The 14,834-nt window shown below is 40.5% G+C and overlaps 1 non-coding gene across 1 annotated transcript; it reads right to left on the reverse strand.

Annotated features, from left to right (window-relative positions):
- Positions 1-14,493: 14,493 nt before the first annotated feature.
- LOC145573344 (small nucleolar RNA R71) lies at positions 14,494-14,599 on the reverse strand. The gene has a single exon (XR_014097391.1). It is a non-coding gene; the product is annotated as a small nucleolar RNA R71 (small nucleolar RNA).
- Positions 14,600-14,834: the final 235 nt, after the last annotated feature.

Raw genomic sequence — 14,834 nt, forward strand, 5'->3', positions numbered from 1 at the left:
ACCTGTTGATGAGTGTCATTTATGGCACTCATTTAGCCTCTTTTAGGATGAATTTTGATTGCTTTTATACCTCTTTTATCTCTAATTCTTTAGTTTTACTTGTTATTTCTCTAGTTTGTGTTTTCCTTAGTTGTTATCCCATTTTCTTGCATTTTATAGTTTATTTTGCCTTTTCTCCTTTATTTGTTTACTTCTCTTTGATTTCAGGAGGTTGTTAATGTTCAAGGAGCTCATTGGCTTTTTCTCAGGGTTTATAAAGCTCAAGATGCAAGTTGGTCTCTCCCCTTGAAACTCAAGTGCTAAGGAGTGCAAATTCCAAGTCTTCTAAGCCGTGCTCTCATGCTGCGTGTTTCGGGGTTTTTTGTCTCCTAAGTGTACCTGCAAAACAACGGAACTCCGGATGTTCAGAGGTCCACCTCCAAAGGTTAAGTTAGTACGAGTTCAGAGTAAAAACGTGTAAAAAGTAAATATCTTTTCGGATTCTGAGATCAGGGGTTTTCTCCGTTTTCGAGATTAATAAATGATGTAATGATTAGAACGTGCCCTAATAAATGGCGGTATCTCCCTATTTATAGGGTCCTAGGAATGTGTTCCCTTTCCTAGGGTTTGATGACCTAGGATTTAGGGCTGCGCCATTTTGTGTCTACCTCGGGAATTGGGCCATGAGGGCCGCCAATTCTTGAGGGCATATCTGCTTGGCACGTGTCGGCCCTTGAGAATTCTATTTAGAGGCCTTCTCAGGTGACACATGTCAAGCTCTCATTGGGCCATGTGGCGGGGTAGAAATACCCATATCATTTGCCCCTCACAAGGATCACGTGGCATGCCATGTGACTGGTGTCAGGTATTTACTGGTTCGGCATGATACCGTTTACCATGGGTAAAACTTAGGGTTTTTACCCTAAATTTTTCACCCTTTATATAAATAGGGTTGGCCCCTCATTTTGTGTTCACACGTTTGCGTGAATCTTTAGACAAAATCTTTGAATCTTTGACTTTGAGAACTTTTGTCCCCATTTCTGAAAGCATCCGACACTCGTCACCTAGTCCGCCTGTACGCACACGTCCTAGTTTTTTAAGCGGCTCACGTACCTTCACTCGTAAGGTAACCGTCTGTTTTATTTTTATTTTATTTTTTGTTTCTTTTCTTTTTCGAAAAAGGTTTCCCAAACGCACACGGCACGGCCTAGGTTAGCGATCAGCCGGTCTTTAAGGACGGCTGAATCTAGAACTAGGATTGTCAAATGTTCTTTCCTAGTCTCCCCTTTGCGAACTTCTCCGAATCCGACCGTGTCTATTTACTGTGCATGACACCATGGCCAGAACGAAGAAAACAAGTAGGAATTATAGGACGGATGGTTCCTGGTACTATTCGGAGAGTTCAACCGTCTATTCGGAGAGTTCAACTGTCTATTCAGAGGGCTCTAATCGGGCGCCTGCGGATGAGATTTCTAACCATCCTCCCTGTACCCTTGTACTCCGGGCTCTTCGATTTCAGAGGAGTCTAGGATGAAATGCAAAGAATTGTCTCCGAGCTGATTAATCTGGCTTTAGATAAGGAAAAGGGGGAGGACACTGTTGGCCCTAGCCACCAGGCCCCCGGCTCAGACTTGGTGTCTGAGAGCTCCAATGACGACTCTGAGTCGTCCAATACTAATAGCACCTCCATAGATTTGGAGGAGGCGCACTCTAAGCTGGAGGCCGCAAGGGAGTCCCTGTCGGTTGACAAGGGTAAAGGATGAGCAGAGCCGTCTACTTTGCGTCGACTGGAGTTTTCTGCCTATTATCAACGTATTCCCCAAGGCAGACAGACGACAATGAAAGATAAACTTTGGCGGTTTATCTTTGACCATGTCATGGGACATGGCTTTCTCCTCTACGTCCCGGACACTATTGATACGGTAGTATGGCCAGAAGGATCCAGCTACCATGATGAATGTTTTGGCTGCTATGAGGCAACCATCCTAGAAGGACTTAGATTCCCTCTCCATCCGGCTATGGAGAGGATTTTAGATGGATACCAGTTGGGTGTCTAGCAACTTGCCCCAAACTCTTAGGTAAATATCTTGGGGTATGTTGCCGCCTGCGAGATGCTTGAGGTAGAGCCAAGCTTTGAGGTATTTGCCCATATGCACTACCTCAGCCGGACCCCAAAATCAAGCGGGTCTTGATGGTTCTCCCTTTACAGCCACAAGGGCTTCGTGATGGCTGTTGGGAAGGAGTCCAAATGGAAGGACTTGAGGAGGAAGTTTTACATAGTCTCCTCCCCCGATCGCCTGAAAAATAAGAGGTACAATAGATGGAACAGGAACCTTCCCTTCCTAGCTAGTAAGAAGGCTTTGCCGCTTGTCCCCAAGATGGCGAAGGAGCCGATATTAGATTGAGGCCTTTTCACCATGGCCATTCACACCAATGAGAGAACGAGGGAGAAAGAGGTCACCCCCCAAAGCTATATTCCCCATCATGAATGGCTATCAGACGGGTTATGTTTGGCTGCTTGCAGCCTTAGCACTGATAGGCCGACAGGTAGCTGGCCGATTGTTACTTTTTTCTTGTTGAATCTTGATTTTTATTTGTTTATTTCTATCACTTGTTTCTTGGTGTAGACATAGCCATGGAAAAGCTCTCGGCCACCAAGAACCTGGCTGTTGTCTCAGCCGCACACTACCGTTCCTCCGTTCTGGGCAAACGGAGAAGTGAGGTGTCTGAAGAAGGCAGAACTCCTAAGGTAAAAACTTTTACAACTTAAAATTGAATAGAAGTGCTTAGCGTCGCCAGCCTTCTAACTTTGTTCGTTTTGTGCAAGGTAGCTCGTCCAAAGCTTCCCCATCTATTCAGCCGGACCCTAAGCTTCAGAAGAAAGCTGGGGGTGATGTGTCTAGCAATGATAGAAAACACATCGCTTTCAAGCCTAGAAAGAAGGCTAGAGACGGCTCTCACCCTACGTCTGGTAGGACCCAAATAAGGCCGGATGCCCAAGGGGTATCGAAGAGTGGCAAGCCACTCCAAACTGCTGTCGGCCCAACAGGGAGTGGGAGCAAGGCTCCCTTGGAGCAGGAGACGGAAGGTATAACAGCATTCGACCCTTTACCCTATCCCTGTAGGTTGAAGTTTAATAAACAGTTGTTTAGCACCTCCGAAGACACTCGATCATTCGGCCGGATATACAACATATACTTACAAAACGTTGATTGTGCATATGTTCCTCCTCCGAGGCCGGATGTCCAGCAACTAGCCAAGAAGATGCTGAGGGCACTTGATCCTAAAGAGAAAGCATCCGTTAGAGGGGTCGGCTCCCTCAACCTTGACGCCATCTCGGCGCTTCTTTGTGAGGTTTAACACTTGTGAAATTTTTCTTATTTTAAATAATGCATATGGCCATTTAGTTCTAACTGTTTCCCCTTTTTGGCCAAATGCAGGCTATGCTGCGTGTAAACGGTCTTAAAAGATCGTTTAACGAGAAGTCCAAAGTGGTAAAGGCTACGAAAGCTCGGGCCGTCTCCTCATTAGATACTGCAAATTTTGAGATTGCTTAAAACGAGGTTCTAACCATTGATATGATTTATTCCCAAGCGTCGGCCAATCTGCAGGTTAAGTAGGTTTTGGATGGGGTGAGGAGGTGGATAACCGAGCTCGAGGCAGAGGTCAAGGGCCTTAAGGCCAAGCTCGAGCCCCTTGAGGAGGCGGACAAGAAGGTGAGCCGGCTACAAGAGCAAGTGGACAAGCTTAAGGGTCGGTTGCAGAACCGGGAGACCCAGCTCAAGACAAAATACAAATCCTAGGCTTAAGAGGAGAAGGAGGCCCTGGTCAAACAAATGATAGAGGACTATGATGTCATCATGCAGATGACCTGGGAGGCGGTCAATTCGGGTTCTGACATCAAAACTTAGAAGACTAAGTTTGATGAAGCCAACGACGAGTTCAACGCCCAACTCTTGAAGCAGGCTTAGGAGGAGGCGGCCAAAGAAATTGAGGCATCCAACTCCACAGATGAGTCGTCCTCGAGGAATGATGATGGTCAAGAGGAGGAGGATAAGGAAAATGATGAACAGCCGCAAGGGAAAAACAAGGAGGATGCGGCTGTTAATACTAAAGACCTCCCTCCTGATGCTTAAGCTTTAATATATCTTTCTTCGGCCGAATGGCAATATGCTTTACCTATCGGCTAGTTATTTGAATAAATCTTTAACAACAAGGTGATGAGTGTTTTTTATGGCACTCTTAGGCTAGGTTTTCTTTATAGTTTTACTCTCATTTTTAGTCCTTTTTGCCGTGTTTTTATATAATAATGCTTGCTTTGCGTGTAAGGTTAGAGAAATGCATGCTTTTAATGGTTTTTTTGTCATTTTGTTCATTTCTCGACTATTTCTCTCGCTTCTTTGTTTCCTTGACTTGTTTTGTAGGTGTGTTGAGTTTTCCGAGGTTTGATTGATGAGTGACATTTTTGGCACTCATTTGGTTCCTTTTTGGATGATTTTTATTTCATTTTATCTGTCTTTTCTTTAGTTTTCCTTAGTTTTATTCTTGTTTTCTTCATTTTATGCTTTTTGTAGTTAGTTTCTCTTTTTCATGTCTTTTTCTAGTTTACTTGTTATTTTTCTCTTTTACTTGCTTTTTATCTTTTGCTTGTAGGTGGTAATTGATTGTCCAAGAATTCCCGAGCCTCCTCTCTACGAGCTTTCATTGCTTTTATGCCTAAAGAAGGTGCAAGAAGTTCCAAATCAAAGGTGGATCCAAGGGGCAAGCTTCAAGGCTTTGTTTATGCCTTACTCATGGCTTTTATTCTTCAAGAAACTCAAGAAAGTTTCTGCCCACTTTGTCCTCCATCATCATCATCCTGGATGCGTGCACCACTTGAGCTAGGACGAAGAGAAGAAGGGGAGGAAACCCAGCTATGTGCGGGCGCACAAAGGGAGTGTGCGGCCGCACATTGGTCGTGTGCGGCCGCACACCAGGTGCGTGCGGGCGCACATGCCTGGGTGTGTCCCGTGCGCGCCTTTCTCCCTCCTCCGAGCGCCCGCACTTATGAGGGTCTATTTTTGGGCGTCATTACCGACCTCCTCCTTGTATATATAGTTATTTCTACCTATTTTTAGAAGGGAGTTTTTAGTTTTTAGATTGAATTGGATAGTTAGTTTTTGGGAGAATTTTAGAGAAAGAAACTCAAGAACTAGAGAGAGAAACTCATGATCTTTGGTGTTTGTTCAAGGATTCCTCATTGTATTTGATCTTTGGATCAAAGTTTTGTAAGGATCTTCTTCTTGATTTCAATACAAGTTTGATTTTAGTTGATTTGATTAGTTTTTCATGTTATTGATGATTGATTTGGTTATTGATTGAATTTTGATTGATTTTGATTGATTGTTGGTTTAATCTTTGATTTCAAGTATGTTGATGATGAATTTGATGAATGTTGTAGTTTTGATCTCAATTCATATGGCTAGTGAGTAGTTTCCTAGCTAGGGAGATGGTGAAGCATGTATGAATGATGGAATAGTGTAATTTGGGGATAATTGATGGAGTTGATGATATGATTAAATTTGGTTGATCTTTCATGTGCATGTGTGTGTTTAATTGAGGTTTGGCCATCTTTGATTAATACACTAGATTACATTGTAAACTTACTATGATACGGACCATTGATTAGTGAACTTGCAATTTCACGATTGAGGTGCTTTGTGACGTTCCCTAGTTAGTGTTTAGCGTAGTTGACGCTAGTTAGACCTCTAGGTGAACCACCTTAGTATGCTCTTTTGGATACATGATGATTTTCCTTCATATCGCTTGACTTAGTCGGTTTGACCTCCCAAATTACCGATTCCATTATGATTGCATGTGGATCCATTGCCCTAGTGTCTTAGATTGATTTTATACAAGTTTGCATTACCTAGTTTAGCCTTAGTTCTACCTCAAACCTCTTCTTGATTCCGAAATAGCTTGATTTAGACATCGTGCACTTGATATCCATTCCCTTGGGTTCGACCTTGACTTGCCACTACGCTAAATAGGGGTTAGTTAAGCTATAAATATTGTTTGATAGGGTGGGGTGGTAGCCCAACGACCTACCGTTCTCCTTCCCATCATTGATCATCAAGGAGAAAGCTCGAGCGCATTCAAGAAAGTTGATGGAGCTAAGTTCGGGATTCCAAATATGCAATTCAAGCTAGCTCCGTAAGCTCGAGGGCCTTGGAAGCGATGATTTGGCTTAAGGCGTTCAAGTGCTTGGAAGATAAAGGAGATGTCCTTCTCACGAGCATCGCCTCAAGTGCACCAATGATAGGGATGCTCGGGAACGCGGAGATTGATCGAGCAAGCGAAGGAGGCAAGGCCACGAGCACCAAGCAGGGGTGCCCACGCACTGCATGTCCCGACCCCTTTCGCTCGATTCTTTTATTTATACCCTTAGACTTTTCCTTTTTGGGGGGGACGACTTATTTTTGTACTTGACACTTATTTTTCAAATTTAGTAGAGAGAAAGTAGAGAGAGAAGCTTAAGATTACTTGATTGTACTTGAATTTGATCTTTGATTTCAACTTGATCTTGGATTTCTTTTTCTCATCAATGAAAGTTTGTGAGATTTCTTTCCTTTGAATTTACTTTTATTGCAATTTCCTTTAATTCTTGAATGTTTTATTTGAATTTCATTCTTTGCTTTAGAATTTGTTAAGTGCTTGAATTCCTTTTTGATAAAACTTGAAATGAATATGATTGTGATTGAATTTTTTTTGTTTTTCAATTCCACCATGATTAGTGAGTAGACTAGTTGCTAGGGAGAAGGGGAAGCATGCTTGATTGATGATTTTGCTAGTTGATGATCCTTGATTCGAATTGTTGTAATTAAATTGGTTGACATAGTTGTGCATGTGATTAATTAGACTAGGAGTGATCAACCTATAAGATTAATCTAGATTGCATTGCAAATTTCAATGGCATGAACCCTTGATTTGAGAATTGCTTTAATTGATTGAATTTGATTATGATTTTCCTACTTAGCCATTCATAGTGAACCCTAGCTTGGCTTATATGAGATCGCTCTTGAATTCCTTTGGTTGCAACTATTGTTTGTCCTTTGTAATGTTTAAATTGATTGAGTGATCCTTCAATTAGCATAATCATTGAACTTGCATGTGGAACCTATATCCCTAGTGTTTGGTATATTGAATTTCTCGATTTATCTAGCTTTCTCGATACCGTAGTTACCAACCTTATCCTTCTAAAATCTTCGAAGTAGCTTGACCTAGGCTATAGTTTGCACCTACTCATTCCTTTGGGTTCGACTCTTGACTTACCATATACTCGTATTAGGTTGGTCGAGTGTTTACAAATTTTGTTTGGCTCTAGGAAAGGGTAGAAAACGACCTACTTTTCGCTACGTCAATCATCCTAGATGATTAATCTAGATTACATAGCAAATTTCAGTGACATGAACCCTTGATTTGAGAGTTGCTTTAACTGGTTGAATTTGATTGTGATTTTCCTTGTTAGTCATTCATAATGAGCTGTAGCTTAACTTATAGGAGATAGCTCTTGAATTCTATTAATTGCAACTAATGTTTGTCCTTTGCAACGTTTGAATCAATTGAGTTCTTCATCGATTGTCATAATCATTGAGCTTGCATGTGGAACCTTAATCCCTAGTGTTTATCATATTGATTTTCTTGATTTGATTTGTTGATTGAAACCTTAGTTACAACTCAATTAACCTCTCATTCTTCGAAGTAGCTTGACCATAGGGTATAGCATTCTCCCCCCCATTCCTCGTAGTTCGACTCGGACTTGTCCTATACTAGGAATAAGTTTGACTTTCTCAATTGTTTGATTGGTGGTGCTTTAGATTTCAACGTCTTAGATTACCACACATCATTCTTTCTTATTGCAAAACCCCTCAATGATCTTCTTCAAAAAGATGTCATATTTGTGTTTGATGATAGATGCTTGGAGGCTTTTAACATGTTGAAAAAAGCTTTGATCTCTACTCCCATTGTCCATTCCCCGAGGTGGGATTTGCCTTTTGAATCGATGTGCGATGCTAGTGACACGGCCATTGGAGAAGTTTTAGGTCAAAGGTTGGATAAAAAGCTTCATGTCATTTACTATATGTGAAAGACCCTCAATGGAGCTCAAAGGAACTATACAACAACGGAGAAGCTTTATAATTTTGCATGCTTTTGAAAAGTTCCGTTGTTACTTGTTGGGTTCTAAGACCATTCTCTTCACGGATCATGCGGCTCTTAAATATCTTTTTGCCAAAAGGGAATCTAAGCCAAGGTTGATCCGTTGGGTGCTCGAGCTTCAAACTTTTGATATTGAGATTATAAATAAAAAAAAAAGGAGTGAAAATTGTTGTGGCAGACCATCTTTCTCGCTTTGAAGATTCTCAAATCCAAGATGATGGTTCTCCTATTGAAGATAGGATGCTTGATGATTCCTTGTATGCCGTTACTGTGAAAGAGCTTCCATGTTTTGCCGACTTGGTAAACTATCTTGCATGTGGGGAGTTTCCGTCCTCATTCTCCAAAAACAAAAAGAAGAAGCTCAAGAGATAGGCTAGGCACTATTTGTTGGATAATCCCATCTTGTATAAAAGAGGAATCGATGGCTTGCTAAAACGTTGTGTTCCAAATGAGGAGGTGCCAATTGTGTTGAAAATGTGCCATTTGGATCCTAGTGGTGGTCATATGGGTGTTTCTAAAACCGCCAATAAGATTCTTCAAAGTGGTTTGTGGTGGCTCCAGCTCTTCAAGGACACATGGAGTTTTGTCAAGACATGTGATCGATGTCATCGTACTGGGAACATTTGAAAGCGCAATGAAATGCCTCAACAACCAATCCTTGAATTAGAAGTATTTGATGTTTGGGGAATTGATTTCATAAGACCGTTTCCTTCTTCTTATGGGAACCAATACATTCTTGTGGCAGTGGATTATGTGCCAAAATGGGTTGAGGCCATTGCCTCCCCAACAAATGACCACAAGGTGGTGATGAAATTATTTAAGAAGATTATTTTCCCAAGGTTCGGTGTTCCTAAGGCGGTGATTAGTGACAATGGCTCACATTTTGTTCATAATGCTTTTTGGAAGATGTCGAAAAAGCATGGGGTTCATCAACGTTTTGGCCTTCCGTATCACCTTCAAACAAGTGGTCAAGTTGTGGTGTCAAATCGTCAAATCAAGTTGATTCTTGAGAAGATGGTTGCTATAAAGATTAGGCGGACAAACATGATGATGCCTTTTGGGCATATCGAACGGCATTTAAGACCCCTATTGGTACCATTCCATATCGTCTTTTCTATGGCAAGTCTTGCCATCTTTCGGTGGAACTTGAACACCATGCTCTTTTGGCGATCAAGAAAATCAACTCTGATTTATCAAGTGTGGGAGAGCAACGGTGGTTAGATCTTAATGAATTGGAGGAGATTCTACTCGATGCATATGATTATGCTAGCACCTACAAAGCGCGTTCTAAGGAAGCTAATGACAAGCTTATCGAGAAAAAGGAGTTTTGTGTTGGTGATAAGGTCCTCCTCTACAATTCCAAGATGAAATTTTTCCCCGAAAAGCTCATGTCTAGATGGAGTGGTCCTTTCATGATGCAAGAAGTCTTTCCTAATGGAGTTATGGAAATTTCCTCAATGGATTCATCATCTCCTTTCAAAGTCAATGGCCACCGGCTTAAGAAGTATTATGATGGTGTCTTTGTTTGCCTTGTTCATATAACGACTCTTTATGATCCCCCTTGAAAAGGAGTGGAGATCGTCAAGCTAATGACGTTAAACAAGTGCTTCTCGGGAGGCAACCCGATTTCCTCTTGATGCTTATGAACTAACCAATTTTCTTTGTTTGTTGTGATTTTAGGTAGTTTGAGATGATGGAGGTTAGTTTGCCAACAATCAAATTTTGAAGATGAAGTATCCTTGTGCTTATTAGAAAGTTTGAGAAGAATTGAGCTTTGGTGGGTTCAAGATGGTGGGCACATGAATTATGGATGTTGAACCCATAGAAAACGGGTTTAGAAACTGCCTATGTTCGTGTTAATCATCATCATAGATGTTTTGTGCACCGGTGTGCGCATAAAAAATTGCTCGAGCATAAGCAACCCTAAAAGGAGAGGCTGCGCGCGCCTCTACTGCGTTCCCCTTTAAACGCACCCTTTTCTCTTTTCTCTCTCTCCTATTTCATTTTGATTCAATTTTTGTAGTAGTCTTCAAGCATTCTCCCTATTTTGGTTGCTATATTTCATCATAAAATCATCATTTTTCAATTTTCTTAGTTGATAATTACTTTAAATCCTCACTTTAATGCTTTGAAATTGATTTCTCTCTCCAAAATTGAGAATTTGGGTATTGTTGACTGGGGTTTTTGAAACTTGCAAGTGTGAGGTTATTTGCTAAAAGTTGTTCTTAGTTTTCCATTTCATTTGAATTAAACCATCTTTTAAGGTATGAATTCTCTATTTCAAATTGAATTTCATGTTATATTTCACACCTTGTTTTGTGTTGTTGAGTTTGAATGTTATGATGTACTATTGATCGGGAGATTAGGTAGCGTCGTTGGGACTACTACCCCTAATCAAATTAGAAATTTATAAAACCTAAACTACCCTAATACAAGTATAGGGGTAAGTAAAGGGTCGAACCCAAAAGGACTAAGTGTATCAATCTATGCTAATTAGACTACTAGGGAGGCTTGTGAGATAGAGAGAGGTTAAAATAAACACAACTAAGAACAAACAACTAAAACTAGGGAAAGTGGAATCCAATTACATCAATGCATTCAATAACATCATACAATTAGATGAAAATGACCTTAATTACGAACGATTAACACATTTAACTCACTCTCGCGCAATTAAGCATGTTAATAATCCTACTAAACTAATTCACTCTCGTGCAACAAGCCTAGCAAAGGTATGGAGGAATTTAGGGATCTCAACCAACTCACTCTCGCGCAATTGATTGAAAATACAATTAAGAACATAGAATCAATTAGCTAGAAAGATTCTAATCCATAAAAGCATCGTCCATACACAATAATCAAGAAACAATTTCATACTAAGCACAATCAATCATTAAATTAATTAACATAACCTTCATCCATTTCCCTAGAACTAAATCTAAGCTAACATAATGAACAAAAACATCGAAAACAAGGTAAAATAATAATAAAAGCAAGAATCAAACAACTAAACTAATTAATCTACTCAAAACAACAAATAAATAAGCAAAAACAATAATAAATGAAAGCAATAAAGGTGAGATAAAGTTAGAAAGACTCATTGAATTAATGAGAAGAAAAATCCACAAATTGTATCTTCAACCTCTCACAACTCCATGAAAAATCCAAGCTTTCTCTCTCTAAACTACTCCTAAACTAGAGAGAGAAAATCCTAATCTAACCCTAAGATAGAGAAGCTCTCCTAAACTAACTAAGAAAATAGCATAATAGATCCCCCGTACAAAACAAGCCCCGCAATATATAAAGAATCGCGCAAAAACGCAGAACAGGGCCCGCTGTGCGCCCGCGCAAGGATCTGTGCGCCCGCGCATGGTAGTTGTGCACCCGCGCGTGCACCCTCGCAGCGGTTTGTGCGCCCTCACAGCGCCCTGCGCTCCCTTGCAGCGGCCTGCGCGCCCGCGCAATGTAGTTGCGCGCCCGCGTATTTGTGGGTTGCGCGGCTTGTGATGGGGTGTGTGCACCCGTGTTGCTGGTTGCGCGCCCGGGCGGTGTGGGTGTGTGCCCGCGCACATGTCGCGCACAGGCCACGCAAAACTTTCTTCCTCGATTCTGCAATTTTGCCAGTTTTGCGCGGGTTCTCACTGGGCTGCGCGCCCGCACATTATGCGCGCCCTTGCACCTTGCTTTCTTCGATTCTTCTCTCATGCTTCCTTGGCTTCTTCTTTGCAATCCAAGACTTCAAATACCTAAGCACAAACACCAAGGGAAGCAATAAGGTATAGAGAACGGTGCAAACACGCAATGAAGGAAAGCATTCAAGAATATACGCGATTTCATTTAAAACACATCGAGACATGTATGCATGCATTATTTGAACAAAACAACTACAAAACACCCTAAGATAAGCTAAAACAAGCCATAAACACTATCCTAGGAGTGATGTCACTCATCAAATTATTGGATAAAAGACGAGAATAATAAAATAATAGAAATAAAGGATAAAAGGGTGAAATTATTGGAAAATAAGCTGGAATACGACTCAATAAACACCCTAAAAATGACATAAAAGTCACTTATCAACTATTCATGGTGATTCAAATTTCCCTATTTAATGACCCCAAATTTTTCATTCATGATGGTTATCGGTTAATTTATGAACTTGTGTGATGATTGTCGTTTTTGGCGCTCAAAAGAATAAGATTTAGGTTCATTTTCTTTATTTTCTTTATTTTTTTTTTATCATTTTCATATAATTCTTTTAGTTTTATTCGATTTTCCATTTTTTATAATTCACTTTAGTTCTCGATTGATTTTTACGAGTTTTTTCATATTTTTAGTTGATAATTCATAATTTTAGTTTTAGTTTTACCTTGCTACGCTTCCTCTCTTTGTTTTATTTGTGTTTTGTAGGTGAAAAATCAAGTGAATTTGCTCATTTTAGGACTGCCACGTTCGCGGGCATCATCTCGAGTGCACTGATGTTAGGGATGCTCGGGAGCGCGGAGTTTGATCAAGAAAGCGAAGGAGCCAAAGCCCATGCATCGCACAGGGGTGCGCGCGCGCGGCAAGGGGTGCGTGCGCGCAGACCCAGCTGTGCACGCGCGCGGCAAGGCTTTGCGTGCGCACGGCCTGTGTGGCCCTCTTCGCTCAATTTTTCTTATTTATAGCTTTTGACTTTCTTTTTGGGGATGACTTAACTTGGTATTGGAGAGAGAATTTTTCCAGAAATAGTAGAGAGAGAAAGTAGAGAGAGAAGCTTAAGATTCACTTGTTAGTACTTGAATTTGATCTTAGATTTCAATTTAATCTTAAAATTCCTTCTTCAATTCAATGAATATTTGTAAGATTTCTTTCCCTTGATTTACTTTTAATGCAATTCCTTCTAGTTTTTTTTGGATTTTGATTGAGATTATATTCCTTGCTTTAGAAATTGTTGAATGATTGATTTTCTTTTTATTTAGCTTTAAATGAATATGAATTTGATTGAATTTGTTTTGTTTCTTAATTCCACCATGTTTAGTGAGTAGATTAGTTGCTAGGGAGAAGGGGAAGCATGCTTGATTGATGATTTTTGCTAGTTGATGATGCTAAATTGATTTGAATGGTGCAATTAAATTGGTTGACATAGTTGTGCATGTGATTGATTGGACTAGGAGTGATCAACCTATAAGATTAATCTAGATTGCATTGCAAATTTCAATGACATGAACTCTTGATTTGAGAATTGCTTTAATTGATTGAATTTGATTGTGATTTTCCTAGCTAGCCATTCATAGTGATCCCTAGCTTGGCTTATAGGAGATAGCCCTTGAATTCCTTTGATTGCAACTATTGTTTGTCCTTTGCAATGTTTGAATTGATTGAGTGATTTTTCAATTAGCATAATCATTGAGCTTGCATGTGGAACCTATATCCCTAGTGTTTAGTATATTGAATTTCTCGATTTATCTAGTTTTCTCGATACCTTAGTTACCAACCGCATCTTCCGCAAACTTCGAAGTAGCTTGACCTAGGCTATATCTTGCACCTACTCATTCCCTTGGGTTCGACCCTTGACTTACCATATACTCGTATTAGGTTGGTCGAGTGTTTATAAATTTTCTTTGACTCTAGGAAAGGGTAGAGAACGACCTACATTTTCCTCGTGTCAAAAATGGCGCCGTTGCCGGGGAATGATATTGGTGCTTTGTTATAGTTGTTGAGTCTATTTCACCATTAATTGAAAATACAAAAAGATTTTCTTTAAGGATACATTTGTAGCCGTGCTACTAACCATTTCTTTTGAGATTTTATGCATAGAGAACGTGATCATTCACTAGTGCCATTTTGATCCGGAAATTAGGAGAACAATTACAAGGTTGAGGAGTGCTAGACAATCTTTGAGCCCTAGCATTTCAAGTGAAGAAGAGCCACAACAAGAAGAACAAGCAAGAATGGGAGAAAATCCGAGAGTAGCATTGAAAGAATTGGGGATTCCCGGTGCATATAGATTTGAGAGTAGGATTGCTCCACCTACAACACCGGCAAATGATTTTGAAATAAGTCCGGTGATGATCACTTTGATAGAGAGGCGACAATTTAGTGGGGCCAAGTATGAAAGCCCACTAAACCATCTCAAGGAGTTCGAGAAGTATTGCAATACTATCAAGGTGAATGGAATTTCCCAAGAATTCATCCGACTCAAGCTCTTTCCCTTTTCTCTCATACATCGTGCTTTGGAATAGCTAGACAAGGAGGTAAAGCCGAATTCTCTAAGGACATGGGACGAGGTCACCAAGGAATTTCTATCCCGTTTCTATCCTCAAAAGAAAACAGCGGAAGCGAGAGCTTTGATTCAAGGTTTCAAGCAAAAGCCAAATGAGAGCCTCTATGAAGCATGGGAGAGATACAAGGAGTATCAAAGAGAATGTCCTCATCACGGAATTCCAACCCATCAAATCATTCAAATTTTCTATGGAGGTCTTAGCCCTCAAGGAACATCATGTTTAGATGGAGGAGCCGGAGGTCCTATCATGAATAAAACAGAAGAGGAAGTGGTGGACATAATTGAGGACGTAGTGAGGTATTATAGAGATTGGCAAGATGGAGAAAGAGAGTCAACTAGCAAGAGTAGCTCTTCGGTGTACTCGGTTGATCATCTAAATGCAATCAACAATCTA

The sequence above is a fragment of the Chenopodium album genome, chromosome 12 (genome assembly GCF_948465745.1).
Source record: "Chenopodium album chromosome 12, dcCheAlbu1.1, whole genome shotgun sequence".
Taxonomy (NCBI): domain Eukaryota; kingdom Viridiplantae; phylum Streptophyta; class Magnoliopsida; order Caryophyllales; family Amaranthaceae; genus Chenopodium; species Chenopodium album.